Genomic DNA, 20150 nt, shown 5'->3' with positions numbered 1-20150 from the left:
CTGCAAAGCAGAAGAAAGCCACTTCATTGCAGTCACTATTTAGTGCACTATCAAAAGTAGTGAATACTATAGGATACCAATTGGGATGCATCCATAGACTTGCCTCAGGAGGAGAGAACAGAGTGCTGTTGGATGTTGATAAGTAATTTAGCATCGAAGTCACTGTCTGGTCCTCCGTGACAGGAACCGCCCAGCATGCAAAGACAAGGATTATGATAAAATAGAAAACATGTCACTAGTGAAGAAGAAACAGAAAGATAGTGAGAAAGCTGGATGGATAACTGCTCAGAACAGTTGCATGTACAGTTGAAGTCGGAAGTTTAAATACACCTTAGCCAAATACATTTAAACTCAGTTTTTCACAATTCCTGACATTTAATCCTAGTAAAAATTCCCTGTCTTAGGTCAGTTAGGATCACCACTTTATTTTAAGAATGTGAAATGAATAATAGTAGAGAGAATGATTTATTTCAGCTTTTATTTCTTTCAGCACATTCCCAGTGGGTCAGAAGATTACATACACTCAATTTGTATTTGGTAGCATTGCCTTTAAATAGTTTAACTTGGGTCAAACGTTTCAGGTAGCCTTCCACAAGCTTCCCACAATAAGTTGGGTGAATTTTAGCCCATTCCTCCTGACAGAGCTGGTGTAACTGTGTCAGGTTTGTAGGCCTCCTTGCTCGCACAGAATTGAGGCCAGGGCTTTGTGATGGCCACTCCAATACCTTGACTTTGTTGTCCTTAAGCCATTTTGCCACAACTTTTGAAGTATGATTGGGGTCATTGTCCATTTGGAAGACCCATTTGTGACCAAGCTTTAACTTCCTGACTGATGTCTTGAGATATTGCTTTAATATATCCACATAATTTTCCTCCCTCATGATGCCATCTATTTTGTGAAGTGCACCAGTCCCTCCTGCAGCAAAGCACCCCCACAACATGGCCAATGGCCAAACAGTTATGGCCAAACAGTTCTATTTTTGTTTCAACAGAACAGAGGACATTTCTCCAAAAAGTATGATCTTTGTCCCCATGTGCAGTTGCAAACCATAGTCTGGCTTTTTTATTGCGGTTTTGGAGCAATGGCTTCTTCCTTGCTGAGCGGTCTTTCAGGTTATGTCGATATAGGACTCATTTTACTGTGGATATAGATACTTTTGTACCTGTTTCCTCCAGCATCTTCACAAGGTCCTTTGCTGTTATTTTGGGATTGATTTGCACGTTTTGCACCAAAGTATGTTCATCTCCAGGAGACAGAACACGTCTCCTTCCTGAGCGGTATGACGCCTGCGTGGTCCCATGGTGTTTATACTTGCATACTATTGTTTGTACAGATGAACGTGGTACCTTCAGGCGTTTGGAAATTGCTCCCAAGGACGAACCAGACTTCTGGAGGTCTACCATTTGTTTCTGAGGTCTTGGCTGATTTCCTTTGATTTTCCCATGATGTCAAGCAAAGAGGCACTGAGTTGAAAGGTAGGCCTTGAAATACATCCACAGGTACACCTCCAATTGACTCAAATGATGTCAATTAGCCTATCAGAAGCTTCTAAAGCCATGACATAATTTTCTGGAATTTTCCAAGCTGTTTAAAGGCACAGTCAACTTAGTGTATGTAAACTTCTGACCCACTGGAATTGTGATACATGAATTATAAGTGAAATAATTTCAATCTCCTAATGTCATGCAGAAAGTAGATGTCCTAACCGACTTGCCAAAACTATAGTTTGTTAAAAAGACATTTGTGGAGTGGTTGAAAAACGAGTTTTAATGATTCCAACCTAAGTGCATGTAAACTTCCGACTTCAACTGTATAAACAGTAAGAATCACCCTACTGGTAGGGTGATTTTCTGGGCTGACCTGCACAGAGCTTTAGCTTGCAGCATGGAGAAAGAGAGAGAGAGAGGGACAGAGAGAAAGCGATAGAGGACTGTGGGAGGGAGAGCGAGAGAAGAGAGAGAGAGAGAGCGAGCGAGCGACAGAGAGAGAGAGATCCCATTAAGCCAAAACATCCTATGCCTTTTTCACCCTACACAGCCCAGACAGTGAGAGATTGACACAATTGGGACGCTACTGAATATTCTCGTCCTGACTTGGTCACCTGAGATTTGAGCTAGTGTAGGGGCACTAGGGCCCTGCTGCCTAGCTGGGAGACACCTACTGTACAGGAGAAACAATAAACACACACATTTGCTATGAGTATCATCCTACTTGTAGAGGTAGAAAGACAGACAGTGTAGCTGTGGACAGCAGGAGTGCCTGTAGCACAAACTCCAGACCAGCGGTGGCCAGCTGGTGTGTGTGTGTGTGTGTGTGTGTGTGTGTGTGTGTGTGTGTGTGTGTGTGTGTGTGTGTGTGTGTGTGTGTGTGAGCCCGTCTGCTGTGTGAGCTGTAATTATTGTGGCAGGCAGCGCTGAGGTACGTACCTCTGGTTTCAGTGTATCAGGATCTTTATTTGCTCCACATTGCTTTGTGTACTGCGAAAACAGAGGCCCTGTGGGGAGAAAAAAGCATTTAATTATTCATTTATAGTGTTCAATAAAACATGACTATCAACTGTGTGCCAGCCAATTTTCATTTACCGTAAGCGTCACTCCAAAAATGGGTCTTGCAATTTCATTTTCCGCCCCGGCCCCAGCCCTCAGAGCTAATGCCTTTGGAAGTTGTGACAGGCTGTGCTCTGTTGAACCGTGACCTCAATATCTGTGCATTGGTAAACAACAGGTTGCAGTGTGGGACATACTCTAGGTGCCAGGCTTAATAAAACAATCCGTCTGTATGATGGCCTCATTTCTCTCTATATATTTCCTGTACCAGGTAGGTGGATTTGGGGGGCTTAATTCATTCAATGTTCTGAGCTGAAATAGTATTACCTAAAATTGCTTGAATGAGAGTGTTTTTCATCAAGTATCCTTCAATCAAGAGCCTCATACAGGTGTTACAGAGCTTTGCCTCCTGATACTTGGAATAACTACAGACGATATGCATGAAGCAAAGTGTGCTTTAAGCAATTATTAACCTATTTACTGAGTAACTTACAACATCTTAAGTATCTAGTAATCCTTCATCCAGCAAGTGGAAATATTGGCTTCATAACAGAGACAGAGTCCACTGCAGCCTTTCAGTAGAAATCACAGCAATAATTGATAAAAGCACCCCAAAAACATAAAGCTGCAACAATTCATTCAAACTGAGATGACAAGGTTTGAAGAACCACAACCTTTTGCACAACATTAAAGTGATGCTCCAAAACGTTTGTATAATTTCAGCCAGTAGTTTTGAAAGTGGTGCCCGTTCTCTGTGTACTACGTCATCCAATTGTGTACTACGACCCCCCCCCCCCCCAAAAAAAAAGATAAGTGTAATGATATGTTAGGAATCCAATTCGTACAATATGTTTGTATGAATTTGTTGTGCATAAGATCCTAAACTGCATTTAACCAAACATCTACTACCGGCAAATACAACAGCTGAACTTGCACACAAATCTCCACTTAAAACAGCACACAACAAATGCACCATGCCCTGCCAGCACTTTGAAACGAGGAGACACTAAGGCTTCAGAGTGGAGTCATCGTGCCCATAGGGACAGGGGTTAGCTACATGGAAAATTGACTAAATGTATTTTATCTACGACAGAATCCGATTTTCCACAGACAAATCTGTTATAACTCATTGCACACAAAGTCGACTTCTGAGCAGAGAGCTGTTCATCAAATGCATGTATTTCTATCTGAATCTGTAAACTGTTTTTGACTTTGTTGTAACCGGTATAAGAATAAGCATGAGATAATATTTTATCTTCTAGTTTGGTCTTCTGTGTGTAATTCTCCAGTTTGTATATAGTCTAAATAGTCTGGCAGTCAAATCAAATCGTACTTGTCACATGCTTGGTAAACAACAGATGTAGACTAACAGTGAAATGCTTACAGGCCCTTCCCAACAATGCAGAGAGAAACAATAGAAATAATAAAAAAATAGGAAAATAATATCACGAGGAATAAAAACACAATGAGTAAGATTAACTTGGCTATACACACGGGGTACCAGTACCGAGTCTATGTGTAGGGGTACGAGGTAACTGAGGCAGTCATTATGTAGCTTGAACATACAAATTGACTTGAATCGCACCCCCCATTTTGTACTACAAATACTGTAGACACAGGGTTTTTCTAATGAAAACTCACAATCAGACTAAATGGAATATATCTTGATTTAGATACTGAGGCCAGAGGAAATTGGTGGGTAAGATATATGAGAGGCAGTTTCAGTAGTTGATTACCTCTCTCTGACTGAGGCTGGTCAGACAGATAGACAGAAATTGCTGGCAGAGAACAGAGAATGGGCCAGTAGAGACAAGCAATAATCAGGTTTGACATTCTCCCTCCTTCAGACTTTCCTTGACCCATTGTTCTCTACTGTTGTTCTGGGTGATGCATGACATCACATATTGAAGCCATCCTGTTATAGTGTAGAAATCACAGGCAGATGGCTGAGATAGCTATTAATAGGCTGGTATACAATATAAAGGATAAAATGGCACGCAAATGTAAAAGGATATAATTTTGGCAAAATCTGCAAACAATTAAAAGTCTCATTTGGAGACAAAGGGACAAAAAAGCAAGTCGCCTCATTCAGAAGTATTCTGCTCTGCCAGACACCACTCTAAAAATGACATTTTTTTTTCAAATTGAGAGGTTTGCTGAGCTATCCTATTTTGGGCGTATATCTGGATGAAACTGAGAGCAAGTCCCAAAAATACACAGCTCTATGTGTGGAAGTAAAACGTGATTTTCAGCACCCTACACCAGCAGAAAGTTGTCATTTAGCCATTCCTCATGTCTGTGTCCACTCTGTGGTCTCTCTCTCTTTCTCTCTCTCTCCATTCTGCTCTCCCTCCCTCTGTCTTTCGCTCTGTCTCTGTCTGTCTGGGCACTGGGCAGCCATGGCGACGAGCTCCCAGCAGGCCGTGCTCTCTGAGTGAGTGAAGCCGCAGTCCAGGGACCAGGGGCAGAGCAGAGCTGGCTCTCTTTTCATCCCCAGCCCCTCCAATAAAACATAATGGCACTGGGGCTGAGGCCTGCGGGGGGAGCCATTCAGCCACACACAGATCACATGACTGTCAGGGCACAACGAGCTCAGTCATTCTTACTGTCGCTCTTTACTGGGCCAGATGAGTGGAAAGCAGAGCACAAAGCTAGGGCTGATAGACTGGCTCCCCAGAGGGGGAGTAGCTCTCCCTGCACAGCCTGCGTGGGGAGGCACTAAGCAGGGGCACGCCATATGCCGCCTGAGGGACAGTAGCCACAGCCCTGGCCGATCTCATACTCCTACATCTACCATCTCTAACGCACACCAAGTTAATTTCAGGGCTTGCCTCTAAAGACCAAGGGACTAGTCACTTTGCCATTTCAGTAGCAGCAGTATCTACAGTACATCCTGAGCAATAATTGCATGTCTTGCATAGACATAATAATCACACAGCAGTATCTCAGATATGGTATTGGCACTAAACACGAGAAAAGACCACCACTCCCCAGCCAGTCCCCACAACACAGACAGGGCTTTGGTTGACAGGTCAGGATTGTATATGAGCAGACAGCCTTCACACAGAGGCTCTCTGGGAGCGTCCCAAATGGCACCCTATTCCTTATATAGTGCACTACTTTTGACCAGAGCCATTGGGGCAGTAGTGCACTATATAGGGAATGTGGTGCCATTTGGGACTCAGCATCTGACTGACAGAGCCAGGGTGGATTAACATGGACAAACATCCTCACTGTAAATATCTGCTCTGGCTCCATGGATGATGTGTATGGGCAGGATGCCTCAAATGTACAGTGCAGGAGGATTTCACCAACATAGCGGAGGCAATGGATCACAATGAATGAAAGGTTAGAGTTGAATGGTAGTTTGGATGAAGACTCACTGTAGCCTACTACAATGAGACCTCACATTAACCTAGACCAGGGGAACTTTGCAAATGTCAACACTGAATACACAACACAATTATGAGAAAATTAGATTCCTTCAAAATAACTTGCAGAAGAAGCATGTGTGAAATAAACCCTTATTACTTTGAGCTCTGTTGCTGCTCTCCCACTACACTAATTAAAGAGAAATACATTTACATTAACAATGGCCCCTTTGATTTTTATCAGGGCTTCCTAAAAGGTAAAGCTCTATAATTCGGTCAATATTGTTTTATCCCCTGGCAATGAGGGGGGATTTGAATGGGGCATACTGAGGAACTAGGCCTGGTGTGCCAGCCAGGCTGCTTTCGTGATTCCAGGATGAGCAAACGTCTCCTTTGTCAGCCCCCCAGCCAGCAGCAGCTGCATCAGCATTGCAGAAAAATGACACTGTAGAGAGGCAACAGAGAGGAGCAGGGAGCATGGCTGGCAGACAGGCACCACTCAGAATCAACTTTATTCACCAAATACATTTGCATGTACAGGAATTTGACTCTGTGAAGTGGTGCTACCACAATAAACAGAATATACCAGCAACATATGTAGACTCAGAACTTACACTCAGAGACACAGTATAACTGCTACCTCTTATACTGTTTTACTGTTATACTGTAAACCAGTATATCACTATACAGTATTATTGGAGTGATACAGTATGGAGGGCAGACAGGCACTGCTAAGACACTGTATAACTGACTGCAATGAAGCTGTCTGCCATACAGTTCTGCTGTACTACTACTGTATATCACAACTTATGTTGACATGGGAGAGTATTGCTTCATATTACTGCAGTCCAATGGGTAAGCCTAAAAGGCTATCTGCTTATATCCCAATCGTTCCCGGTTAACTAGCCTATATCTTGGTTGAAAATCTGCTCAAATGTGGCATGAACAACATTCTCACTGAAATTCATAAATGCATAATGGCTTCTTTGTAATGCAGTGTAGCATTGCTTTTGATACAGCAGAAGTAGTAGCTTAGAGCACAGGGACATATTTTGACAGAAAAGAACAGAGCCTTTGTGACAAAAATGTATAATGTATGACATCAAACACAAATAAAGACGCATAAAATCTCCCGGGACACAATCATACAGCAAACAAACAGACCACTTTTGTTTCCCCTGAAAATGCAGACGCTTGACATTAGGGCAACATATCGTTAATAAATTAGCAAACATACTGTTCTGTAAACTCTTTTCATACTCCTATTGGGGATAGCACCAGCACATGATTCATACTTTATTCTGGCGGGGGAAATGCATTAAACCAACTCAAATGTTTACCATTTATCAGTGTTTAAAGGCAGACTCAGCGAAATGACGTTGCCACGAGCAGCACTGAAGATATTGAGATGAGCGAGATGCAACGCTTCGCTCTCACACAGTCGCACACAGCATTTGCACGGATTCGCTTCAGGCTTTTACAGCGTGGTAGCCACGGGACCAAAACAGCGGACAAGTTGAGCCTCGCGCTTCAACACTCTTAAATTCGTACGGGAATTGACCCACTGTACTGTTTACTTTCTGCATCTATGCCATATCTACCTTTAAACGTATGAAAAAACATTGAGTCCTCCTCGAGTCATACATATCACAACGTACACGATCACCCAATCTCACCACATGTTATACTGATATTCTTTCATATGCAGGTAGGGAGGGACCGAGAGAGAAAACGGCCTGCCATTCAACAAAGAATGAAGGGCAACAATATAGTACAGTATCCTTGAAGATCCACGTTCGGCATCGTGGACCTTCTAGCTGCTGCCGAACCTTCTGCTGGAAAACGCCCTTCACTCATCAACCCCGGACTTGTCTCGTCATCATTACACTCACCTGGTCCCAATCCTCACTCTATCGCTGTATATATACTCCCTCTGCCATTTGTCTTTGTCGGTCATTGTACATGTTACTTGTTTTCTACTATTTCCTGAGAATTTTATATTTTGCACTTTGGGTTCGCCCTGTGCCTTTATGTTTATGAAGATATATTTTGAGCACAACAATGTTTGGGTTTCGTTCCGCTTTGTTCTATGGTGCTTAAATCAATTCAGTAGTTCTAAACCTGCGACTGCCTACTCCTCTCTGCACCTGTGACACCTAGCGCCTGCAGGTTTTTGTTTTTCCTTTCAATTAAGACCTAGACAACCAGTTGAGGGGAGCTCTTTACTAATTAGTGACCTTCATTCATCAATCAAGTACAAGGGAGGAGCGAAAATATGCAGACACTGCCCTCCGTGGAATGAGTTTGACACGTGACCTAGATCATAGCATTGAGATTTTGCTTGTTTCGCAGACAGCAGCATATGGCGGAAATCTGTTACGAGAACTCTACCATTGCTGCCTCAGTACGTGTGCATTGGTAAGAATATGTGGGTTGGTGGTTGGTAGAATCCATGTACTTATTTAGCAATATAATTTTAAATATAGTCTTGTCTGTTTGCACAGAAGAGTGCCATTACACTGCAAAACTCCTGAATACTGGCCTTTATTGATGATGAAAGGTACATTGGAGTTCGAGATTAAATGTAGAGAAATATTCAAATAGAAACCGTTGAGGACCATATTAGGAGAGGCCCTGCTGCTGTGCTGATGCTCTCAACCACACACGCACACACAGGTAGAAGTGATGTGTAGAAGTGATGTGTGTGTTGATAAGGAGAGTGTGTGATACAATCTGCCTCTGGATCTGGGGACTTGATGTTAGACAAACAGTTGCAGCTAATTGAATTCCTTTGAAGGAATATTCCCAAGATGGTCATCTCTATAGGCCTGAGCCAACCTTGTTTTGACAGGCTTTCATGCAAGCATATTGGTTTCATACATCATTTAATCCCATGATATTGCTGCAACAATGGCCAAGCGGCAGTGATTTTGGGGTGGAGTCTACGAGATTTATAGAAGTGAACACACAGGCCTTTCACTTTCATAGCACTAAAGTGAAAATGCTACAGCACAAACAACACAAAGATGCTTGGGGGATTCACCTGATCGCTTAGCTTCACATGTCAACATAAACTCAGCAAACAAATAAATGTCCCATTTTCAGGACCTGTCTTTCAAAGATAATTTGTAAAAATCCAAATAACTTCACAGATCTTTATCGTAAAGGATTTAAACACTGTTTCCCATGCTTGTTCAATGAACCATAAACAATTAATGAACATGCCCGTGTGGAATTGTCGTTAAGACACTAACAGTTTACAGACGGTAGGCAATTAAATTCACTGTTATGAAAACTTAGGACACTAAAGAGGCCTTTCTACTGACTCTGAAAAACACCAAAAGAAAGATGCCCAGGGACCCTACTCATCTGCGTGAACGTGCCTTAGGCATGCTGCAAGGAGGCATGAGGACTGCAGATGTGACCAGGGCAATAAATTGCAATGTCCGTACTGTGAGACGCCTAAGACTGCGCTACAGGGAGACAGGACGGACAGCTGATCATCCTCGCAGTGGCAGACCACATGTAACAACACCTGCACAGGATCGGTACATCTGAACATACACCTGCGGGACAGGTACAGGATGGCAACAACAACTGCCCGAGTTACACCAGGAACGCACAATCCCTCTATCAGTGTTCAGACTGTCCGCAATAGGCTGAGAGAGGCTGGACTGAGGGTGCAGTCCACGAGGAGGAGATACACTGCAGTACTTAATGCAGCTGGTGGCCACACCAGACACTGACTGTTACTTTTGATTTTGCCCCCCCCCCTTTGTTCAGGGACAAATTATTCAATTTCTGTTAGTAACATGTCTGTGGAACTTGTTCTATTTATGTCTCAGTTGTTTAATCTTATGTTCATGCAAATGAAATGTAGTTTATGTCCATGCTGTGGAGATACAACAGTGATGTTTCAATCCGCTAGGTGTAGGCATAATACAGCTAGTGCCATCTAGACAAATCCATTACATTAGCTACCTAAAATGTACAGGATGGCAACAACAACTGCCCAAGTTACACCAGGAATGCACAATCCCTCCATCAGTTCTCAGACTGTCCGCAATAGGCTGAGAGAGGCTGGACTGAGGGCTTGTAGGCCTGTTGTAAGACAGGTCCTCACCAGATATCACCGGCAAAAATGTCGCCTATGGGCACAAACCCACCATCGCTGGACCAGACAGGACTGGAAAAAAGTGCTCTTCACTGACGAGTCGCGGTTTTGTCTCACCAGGGGTGTTGGTCGGATTCGCGTTTATCGTCGAAGGAATGAGCGTTGCACTGAGGCCTGTACTCTGAAGCGGGATCGATTTGGAGGTGGAGGGTCCGCCATGGTCTGGGGCGGTGTGTCACAGCATCATCAGACTGAGCTTTTTGTCCTTGCAAGCAATCTCAATGCTGTTCGTTACAGGGAAGACATCCTCCCTCATGTGGTACCCTTCCTGCAGGCTCATACTGACATGACCCTCCCAGCATGACAATGCCACCAGCCATACTGCTCGTTCTGTGCGTGATTTGCTGCAAAACAGGAATGTCAGTGTTCTGCCATGGCCAGCAAAGAGCCCGGATCTCAATCCCATTGAGCACATCTGGGACCTGTTGGATCGGAGGTGAGGGCTAGGGCCATTCCCCCCCCCCCCCCCCCCCCCCCCCCCCCCCCCCAGAAATGTCCGGGAACTTGCAGGTGCCTTGGTGGAAGAGTGGGGTAACATCTCACAGCAAGAATTGGCAAATCTGGTGCAGTCCATGAGGATGCACTGCAGTACCTTATGCAGCTGGTGGCCACACCAGATACTGACTGTAACTTTGATTTTGACCCCCCCCCCCCCCTTTGTTCAGGGACACATTATTCAATTTCTGTTAGTCACATGTCTGTGGAACTTGTTCAGTTTATGTCTCAGTTGTTGAATGTTGTTATGTTCATAATACAAATATTTACAATATTTACATGTTAAGTTTGCTGAAAATAAACGCAGTTGACAGTAAGAGGGCATTTATTTTTTTGCTGAGTTTACATCCCTCGTGGCTCTGTCATACTTTGCATTCATCCATGGGTAAACATTTACTCATCTGTAAAAAGCAGTTAATTTGAGCCTGTCAGTGTGTCAGTGTTAACCACACAAACTGAACAAAAACAGTCAAATACACACAGAAATACGTTTCATTTCCCCACACTATATTTGTGACAAAGGGCATCGTTGTTGTGTGTGACTACGGAGCATTGGGCTGATGCTGAGCATTGGGCTGATGCTGAGCACAGAGCGGCTGCTGAGCACAGAGCGGCTGCTGAGCTCTGAGGCTAGGAGGACGACAACCCACGCGTGAGCCCCACATCTGACTGATAGTGGGCTCAGAACAGGAGCTATGTGATTACATCAGCACTGAACACAACACACACCTGGTCATGGCCAGTTCAAAATGGCCTCTGCTGTCAGAGAAGAGGGTGACGGGACAGGGGATGTCACACAGAAGAGTGTAACTACAGCGGCCCCCACTTAACCAGATTGCCAAACTGGAGCACAAAGTAGTTGGAGTGTACTATACACATCCAACAAGCCTACATCCAACCAACCCTCAAAATGCCCATACAAAGTTCTGGATTGATTAAGCCCACAAATGTGGTGATGTTTGGGGCGAGATATGAACCAAAGCATCCCAGCTCAAATGAAATCACCTGATGGACAAAAGCCAGTCCGAAGTACCTACTGTATAGTATGATACACTGCATTTCAGAGCAGTTTTGTCTCTCTGTAGTGTGACAGCAGAGAGTAGCAGCATGCCATGCTGTCACAGGATCAACAGTGAGCAGCAACATGGGTGTCTGGCAGCTCTCTCTTCAGCAGAAGAATGGGACTGATTGGGAGGAAGAGCACAGTGCTGTCTTTCTGACTGGGCTTACACACTCTATGCAGACTGACTGGGCTTACATACTGTATGCAGACTGACTGGGCTTAAACACTGTATGCAGACTGACTGGGCTTACATACTGTATGCAGACTGACTGGGCTTACACACTGTATGCAGACTGACTGGGCTTACATACTGTATGCAGACTGACTGGGCTGTGGTGAATTCTGGTGAATTACACAGAAAAAATACTTTCCATGGATCTTCAATATCAGGTTAAATTACGCAACATTTCTTGAAATCAATGGCGGACATTATTTGAGCTGAAGCGAGAGAAAATAAACTCAGACTTCGGAATGTTGGCTATTTTATCTTGCCACGTTAATAAATACATGTTGTGTTAATTTTGGCATGTTTACATAATAAGTCAATAGGGCTGGCAAGCTACTAGTAACAGTAGGTAGGGCGGCAGGTAGCCTAGTGGTTAGAGTGTTGGACTACTAAACGAAAGGTTGCAAGATCAAATCTCTGAGCTGACAAGGTAAAAATCTGTTGTTCTGCCCCTGAACAAGGCAGTTAACCCACTGTTCCTAGGCTGTTATTGAAAATAAGAATTTGTTCTTAACTGACTTGCCTAGTTAAATAAAGATAAATAAAAAATAGTACTGCCAGATAGTCACAAATAATTGGTAGCTAGCTACCCACAAAGAATTGACATCTATGTTGCATAATAATAGTTTTAGGAAATGTTTGCCTGGTAAACTATCTGGTTAGCTACATTATTACAATTCATAGCTAGCTGATAGTTATGAAGTAAAACGGTTACTTTGTGTATATCTTGTTTAGTCTCTATTGTCACTGTTGTCCTGGCTGGAAGATAGTTCAGTGAATGGGTGCTGTAAGTCCATAGTAAGTCAATAGGGCTAACTGGCTAGCTAGATAGCCACAAAAAATTAGTAGCTACCCATGGGAAATGTACATCTACATTGCATAACATTAGTTTTAGGTCACTTTTGCCTGTTTAACTAGCTGGTTAGCTAGATTATTACAATTCACATATCTCGCTGATAATTATGAAGTGAAATGTTTGCTTTGTGTATATCTTGTTTCGTCTATTGTTGCCATTTTCCTGGCTGGAAGAAGGTTCAGTGAATGGTGAAGCGTGAGGTAATAAAGTAGGTGTGCCAGTATTTCTCAAATGTATTGTTTTATGCATTCTCCACACTCTTGTCCTCACAAGAACGTACTCGAGAGAACGTGGTCAGAGAATGCACTCGGAGCATGACAGTGTGGAGCAGGGTATTATGCATATTGAGAAACACCCTCAGTTTATCATATATCCTGATGCCTAGTCACCTTACCCCTATACATATCTACCTCTATCACTCCAGTATCCCTGCACATTGTAAATATGGTGTTGGAACTGACCCTGTATATAACTTACTTACTTCTCGTGTTCTTCTTATTTCTTATGTTTTTGTTCTACCTTATGTTATTGTTAGTGCTACATTGATGTTGATTACTGCACTGCTGGGTTTAGAGCTTGCAAGAAAGGCATTTCACTGTACTTGTGCACGTGACATTAAAACTTGAAGCTTGAAACTATTCATGCACTTCCTCAAGGACTAAACAATTAGAACAAGACCGTACATGGACCGTAACCCGTAACGTTGTGAACCATGTTGAGTTGGTGTATTTGTGTGACTTCTATGGAAGATTATACTTCAGGATGACCAGGGCTTTCTGTGGTTTTCAAGGTTACCTTTGTGGATCCTACAAAAACTGTAGGAGATTTTTGCAAACATCTTTTCACACCAAACAATCATACTATGCATCCATACCTGATACATGAAATCAACATTACTGGCCCATATTCTGCAATTGTAATACAAGCAACTTTTCTGTGAAAGACTTACAGTAAGTCGAATCAGCTGGTTTCACTGCCATTCCGAGTCATTGGTCAAAAAGCAACGGAAAATAGGAATAACAGTACAAGCCTAGGCTGATGTCTTAATATTCTTAGCTATAGGAGAAGAAAACGATCACAAATTACACCTTTTCTATTTGTGAGAGTTATTCACATCAATAATAAAGAGCAAGCAAATATGATATGAAGCCCAAGTGCAGGATGATTCTGAAGCAGTAAGCAACTTGAAGAGGAAACCAAGATGATGGAGAGACAAGATAGTACCGGCATCAGCTACTGTACCGGAAAACTTACTCTATTCAAACCAGTAACCTACATCAAGAAAAATTGCATTGCGCAATAAAATACACAAAAAGAAAAACAGAAAACATTTCCGACCTGTTTTTGACCAAACTTTCCTACAGGGTATAAAGGAAATGTACCAAATATACACTACATGACCAAAAGTATGTGGACACCTGCTCGTCGAACATCTCATTCCCAAATCATGGGCATTAATATGGAGTTGGTCCAGCCTTTCCTGCTATAACAGCCTCCACTCTTCTGGGAAGGCTTTCCACTAGATGTTGGAACATTGCTGCGGGGAAGATTCATACCAAAGTTGTTCGATGGGGTTGCGGTCAGGGCTCTGTGCAGGCCAGTCAAGTTCTTCCACACCGATCTCAACAAACCATTTCTGTAAGGACCTCGCTTTTTACACGGGGGAATTGTCATGCTGAAAGAGGAAAGGGCTTCCCCAAACTGTTTCCACAAAGTTGGAAGCACAGAATTGTCTAGAATGTCATTGTATGCTTCACTGGAACTAAGGGGCCTAGCCCGAACTATGAAAAACAGCCCCAGACCATTATTCCTCCGCCACCAAATTTTACAGTTGGCACTATGCATTGGGGCAGGTATCGTTCTCCTGGCATCTGCCTAACCCAGATTTGTCCGTCGGACTGCCAGATGATGAAGCATGATTCTTTTCACTCCAGAGAATGCGTTTCCACTGCTCCAGAGTCCAATAAAGGCGAGCTTTACACCACTCCAACTGACGCTTGGCATTGCGCATGTCGATCTTAGGCTTGTGCGCTGTCATGTCCTGACCAGTAAATGGGGTTGTTTGTTATTGTAGTTTGGTCAGGGCGTGGCAGGGGGTGTTTGTTTAGTGTGTTTCGGGGTTTTTTGGGCAATGTTCTATGTTAGTATCTATTTAGTCTATTTCTATGTTCAGGGTTTTTTGGTTTGGCCTTCAATTAGAAGCAGCTGTTCTTCGTTGCTTTTAATTGGAGGCCATATTTAAGTAAGGGGTTTTGTCACTGTGTTTGTGGGTAGTTGTTCCGTGTATAGCGTGTTGCCTTACAGGACTGTATTCGTCAATTGTTTGTTATTTTGTTAAGTGTTCAAGTTTCCTTCTAAATAAAAGAAGATGAGTATACACATTCCCGCTGCGTTTTGGTCTACTCCATACGCCGAACGTGACAGAACTACCCACCAACAAAGGACCAAGCAGCGGGGTAAGGAGCACTGTGAAGAAGGATGGACATGGGAGGAGATGAGGATGAGTATATCCAGGGCTATGGAGGATTTAAGGAAGACCGAGAGGCATCCCCCCCCCAAAAAATGGGGGGGGGGGGGCACACGGGGAGTTTGGTAGAGTCAGGATGGAGACCTGAGCCAACTCCCCGTGCTTATTATGGGGAGCGACGAATGAAGAAGGCACCGAGTTATGCGGAAATGCGCACTGTATACGAAGAAGCATTCAACGGCTGGTGCGATCGATGGAAGCTCCTCAGCATGGCCAGGCTATATTGTGCACTCAGCCAGGAAGGGTTGTGCAGGCCGTACGCTCCCGACCTCCAATACGTCTTCAGGGTCCGGTTTACCCTGTTCCTGCTCCTCGCACTAGCCTTGAGGTGCGTGTTCCCAGTCTGGCGCCTCCAAAGCCAGCCCAACGCACCAGGCATGTAGTGCGTCAGCCCAGTCCAGTACGTCCTGTTCTTGCTCCTCGCACTAGCCTTGAGGTGCGTGTCCCTAGTATGGCGCCTCCAAAGCCAGCCCCACGCACTAGGCCTTTAGTGCGCCTGTACAGTCCGGAGCCACCAGAGACGGCCTCCAGTCCGGCGCAGCCAGAGTCGCCCGCCGCGAGGGTCCCCAGTCCGGGGTCGGCGACGAGGGACCTCGCTCTAGCGGCGCCACCAACGTGGGGTGAGCCAGTGGTGGAGCGGGGTCTGCGTCCCACTCCTGAGCCACCTCCGTAGGGGGGAGGATTGGGGAGGGGGGGGGTGTAGCACAAGAACCGTCGGTGACGGTGGCCACCCTCCCTTCCCTCCCTTTAGTTTGGGATTATTTTTGTTTTGGGGTTTATTTTTGTGTTTTTTTGGGGGGGGGGGGGGTACTGTCATGTCCTGACCAGTAAAAGGGGTTGTTTGTTATTGTAGTTTGGTCAGGGCGTGGCAGGGGGTGTTTGTTTAGTGTGTTTCGGGGTTTTTTGGGCAATGTTCTATGTTAGTATATTTCTATGTCTGTGTCTATTTAGTCTATTTCTATGTTCAGGGTTTTTTGGTTTGGCCTTCAATTAGAAGCAGCTGTTCTTCGTTGCTTTTAATTGGAGGCCATATTTAAGTAAGGGGTTTTGTCACTGTGTTTGTGGGTAGTTGTTCCGTGTATAGTGTGTTGCCTTACAGGACTGTATTCGTCAATTGTTTGTTATTTTGTTAAGTGTTCAAGTTTCCTTCTAAATAAAAGAAGATGAGTATACACATTCCCGCTGCGTTTTGGTCTACTCCATACGATGAACGTTACATGCGCGGCTGCTTGGCCATGGAAACCCATTTCATGAAGCTCCCGACGAACAGCTCCTGTGCTGATGTTGCTTCCAGAGGTAGTTTGGAACTTGGTAAACATGTGTTTCCTAAGACAAATCCTTAGACATGCTCTCTGTACTCCTATTTGGGACAGTAAGCATAATGCAACAATGATAATGTATAGACCTATGTAATAACAACCAGTTAGTATTTTTCTGACCTGCACAGAGGAAAAAGAGCATGTGCATTCAGCATGAGTAGAATTTGGGAAGGATAACTAGTATTGTATTGAAGGATGTGATGGTCAACCAGTGCAATTTACCCCAATTATCAAAGGAACGTGGCAACAAATTTCACAACAATGGGTTGGTTTATTCTCAAATACTGCATATTCTCAGGAGTATCTACTTGAGTAGGTTATCTAACTCACTTGATGTAATTAAGATTATTTGAAATATACACAAATAGCAGTGTTATTCTGAATGACCGTTCCTCAAAAGGTTCTACAGCTGCACCATCGAGAGCATCCGGACTGGTTGCATCACTGCCTGGTATGGCAACTGCTCAGCCTCCGACCACAAGGCGCTACAGAGGGTAGTGTGCACGGCCCTGTACATCACTGGGGCCAAGCTCCCTGCCATCCAGGACCTCTATACCAGGCGGTGTCAGAGGAAGGCCCTAAAACTTGTCAAAGACTCCAGCCACCCTAGTCAAAGACTGCTCTCTCTGCTACCGCACGGCAAGCGATACCAGAGCGCCAAGTCTAGGTCCAAGAGGCTTCTAAACAGCTTCTACCCCCAAGCCATAAGACTACTGAAGATCTAATGAAATGGCTACCCAGACTATTTGCATTTTCCCCCCTCTTTTATGCGCTGCTACTCTTTGCTATTATCTATGCATAAGTCACTTTAATAACTCTACCTACATGTATATATTATCTCAATTACCTCTACTAACCGGTGCCCTGGCACATTGACTCTGTACTGGTACTCCCTGTATACAGCCTCACTATTGTTATTTTACTGCTGCTCTTTAATTATTTGTTACATTATTTCTTTTTTTAAAAGGTATTTTTCCTAAAACTGCATTGTTGGTTAAGGGCTTGTAAGTAAGCATTTCACTGTAAGGTCTACTACACCTGTTGTATTCGGTGCATGTGACAAATAATATTTATTTGATTTCATATTTCTGACTTAATGCAATGGAAAAAGTTTGTCATCAACAAATGCCGTGATGAACACATAGCAAAGGAAAGAATACAAGTTGACAACATACATTGGGAGCATATGATCATGGTCTTCACAACCAAGTTATTGGAAGATTGTTGACTGGTTGAATATGTCCGCCATATAAAATAGAAATCAATAGAAACCAATCAACAAAAATCTATATAGCCTACCCAACATAATACTCTTAGAAAAATGTGTTCCAAAAGGGTTATTTTGGGTTGCATGTAGAACCTTCTGTGGATATGTTCTCCCATGGGGACAGACGAAGCACCCTTTAAGGTTCTAGACAGCACCTTTTTTTCTAAGTGTAGGAGCATTTGCTACATTGAATCCGTCATCATGATGCCATCTTTTAAGAATGAATGAGATAGCATGTTGACGGAGAGGGTTATCACTACTATATCACGGTAAACAAATTCACCAAGCCTCTGAATGCAACAAGGCACTCAAGAAGGTTGAATGTTTTTGCAGACACAGCACATAGATTTTATTTCTAATGAATAGGCCTACACATGACATAACGGCGATCGAGGCCAGGATACTTGTAATTGGCCAATGCAATTTGTCTGTTATCATGGCAAAGGCAGTCTATAAAGATATTTATGAAAAATCTGCTTTGTAACATCTCAGCTAGCCTACAGACATGAGAGCAAATGCGTTATCCATAAGAACACACTAAGTAGATCCATTATGCCATCCAATAAAGATAAAATCAAAGTAATTCATTTCGCATTGGTATAGGTGCGATTCAACAGAAACAGGATAGTAAGGACAAATGGTTCCTTACCGATTCGAAGGCGTCTAATTAACCGGACGAATGTATTCCATTGTAGTTGAAGATGAGACGCTTGATGTTTTTGTGACAATAATAACCTAATAGCCTACATAAATCCTGTGTGATATTCGAGCTGCCCCACTCACTATAGCTGCTGAGTATGGGGTATGATGGCGTTGTCTTTGCAGGACCACAATGAAACTAACGGGACCAGTGGAATGATTGACAACACCACCAGCCAATAGAATGGGAGGATGCTACTAGTAGTGAGGAACAGGGGATCGTAAACAGGTTCGGTAGCCATAAAGTCAGTAGGTTTGGCATTTTGAAGATTATTAAGGTTGCGAGACTATTGCGTTAGAGGTATTTCCAGGACAATAGATTCATTTTGGGTCTAGACTAGGTGAAGACATGGCTGCCCATAATGAATGTTCATCAGTAGATGGAGGGATGAAGTAGGCCTACTTCACATGACAGGGATGGGGAAAATGTGATGTTTTAATTGACAACTGCATCAGTTCTTAAGAAAAGTGTGTGACCAATTAACATACATGCCTACACGAATACCAAATGTTCGATACTTCTATAGTTTAGACGATAGCCTAATAGAAAAATAACTGCTCAATACAGGGAAAATGTGTACATTGTATTGTGGGACAAAGTGTTGTGAAGATCATCATCATCATCATCATCAGTGCGATTGAATCAAAGATTTTGGAATTCAATCAATGATTTCTCGCGTTGACACTGCGCTCTAATAATCATTGCGTTGTGGCGCCCTCTGCTGCCAACAATTACCAGTTCGTATTACTCAAACTGCTCCCTAGTTATCACTCATTATACCTTCATAGAATTCAGGAAATTAGATCTGGATTATTCAAATACCAGTGAGATCAGATATAGAAACATAGTCACACTTATGAAACGTCTGTTTTTCAATTTGATGCCAATGCCAATGAAATAGGCACTCGGGTCTATACTCTAGAAACAGAGCTCTGGCAAGTAATAGTCCTAGTGGAATGAAAACAACTCCTAATAATTTCACTTCACTGTAATTCCACACTGTAAAAAACACACCTTTAAAAAATGACAAACGAGCCTAGGACACTGTTGATACATTCTCAGCATACTACCAGAACAAATGTCAGTGCAGGCATGATAAGGAGATGTGTGCCTACAGCTGTACCCTTGTTTCACACAAGCATCTCTGTAATTTTTTACAATGCATCTTTTCACATCTGGGCTGTACAATGACAGTAAGCCTAATGTACATTCCACAACATAGACAATGTGTCACATCCTGACCAGCAGAGGGAGTATTGTATTAGTATTTTGGTCAGGACGTGGCAGAAGGGTTTGTGTTGTATGGTTTTTCTAGTATGTCTGTTTCTTTGTTGGTCTGTGTGGCTCCCGATCAGGAACAGCTGGTTATCGTTGTTCCTGATTGGGAGTCATATATTAGGAGTGTGTTTTTCACCTGGGGTTTGTGGGTTGTTGATTTTGCACTGCTAGTCTTCGTTATAGCCTGTGAAACTGTCACCTGTCGTTCTGTGTTCACTTTATTCAAATTAAATATAAAGATGAGCATTCATATCCCGTCTGCGTTTTGGTCATCTCTTCACGAAGACAGCCGTTACACAATGCCACTACAACTGTTAAATATTTAGT

At 43.3% G+C, this 20150-nt stretch overlaps 1 protein-coding gene across 3 annotated transcripts in view; it reads right to left on the bottom strand.

Moving 5' to 3' along the window:
* The window catches only part of LOC106571317 (tyrosine-protein kinase Fyn), a 72244-nt gene extending 53561 nt beyond the window's left edge, over positions 1 to 18683 (bottom strand). For 2 of the 3 annotated variants that reach the window (XM_014144246.3, XM_014144248.3), the window contains exons 1-2: positions 18495 to 18683; positions 2428 to 2495 (exon numbers count right to left, since the gene is read on the bottom strand). The gene's annotated coding sequence lies outside the window, so the exon portion shown is untranslated. Of the gene's footprint in view, positions 1 to 2427; positions 2496 to 2583; positions 2691 to 18494 lie in introns of those variants that run through there. The other variant, XM_045695647.2, reaches the window with a different exon arrangement.
* Positions 18684 to 20150: the final 1467 nt, after the last annotated feature.

The sequence above is a fragment of the Salmo salar genome, chromosome 15 (assembly GCF_965601325.2).
Source record: "Salmo salar chromosome 15, fSalSal1, whole genome shotgun sequence".
In the NCBI taxonomy this organism is placed as follows: domain Eukaryota; kingdom Metazoa; phylum Chordata; class Actinopteri; order Salmoniformes; family Salmonidae; genus Salmo; species Salmo salar.
Note: the sequence above shows the minus strand (reverse complement) of the source record. Positions and strands in the feature narration are given on the sequence as shown.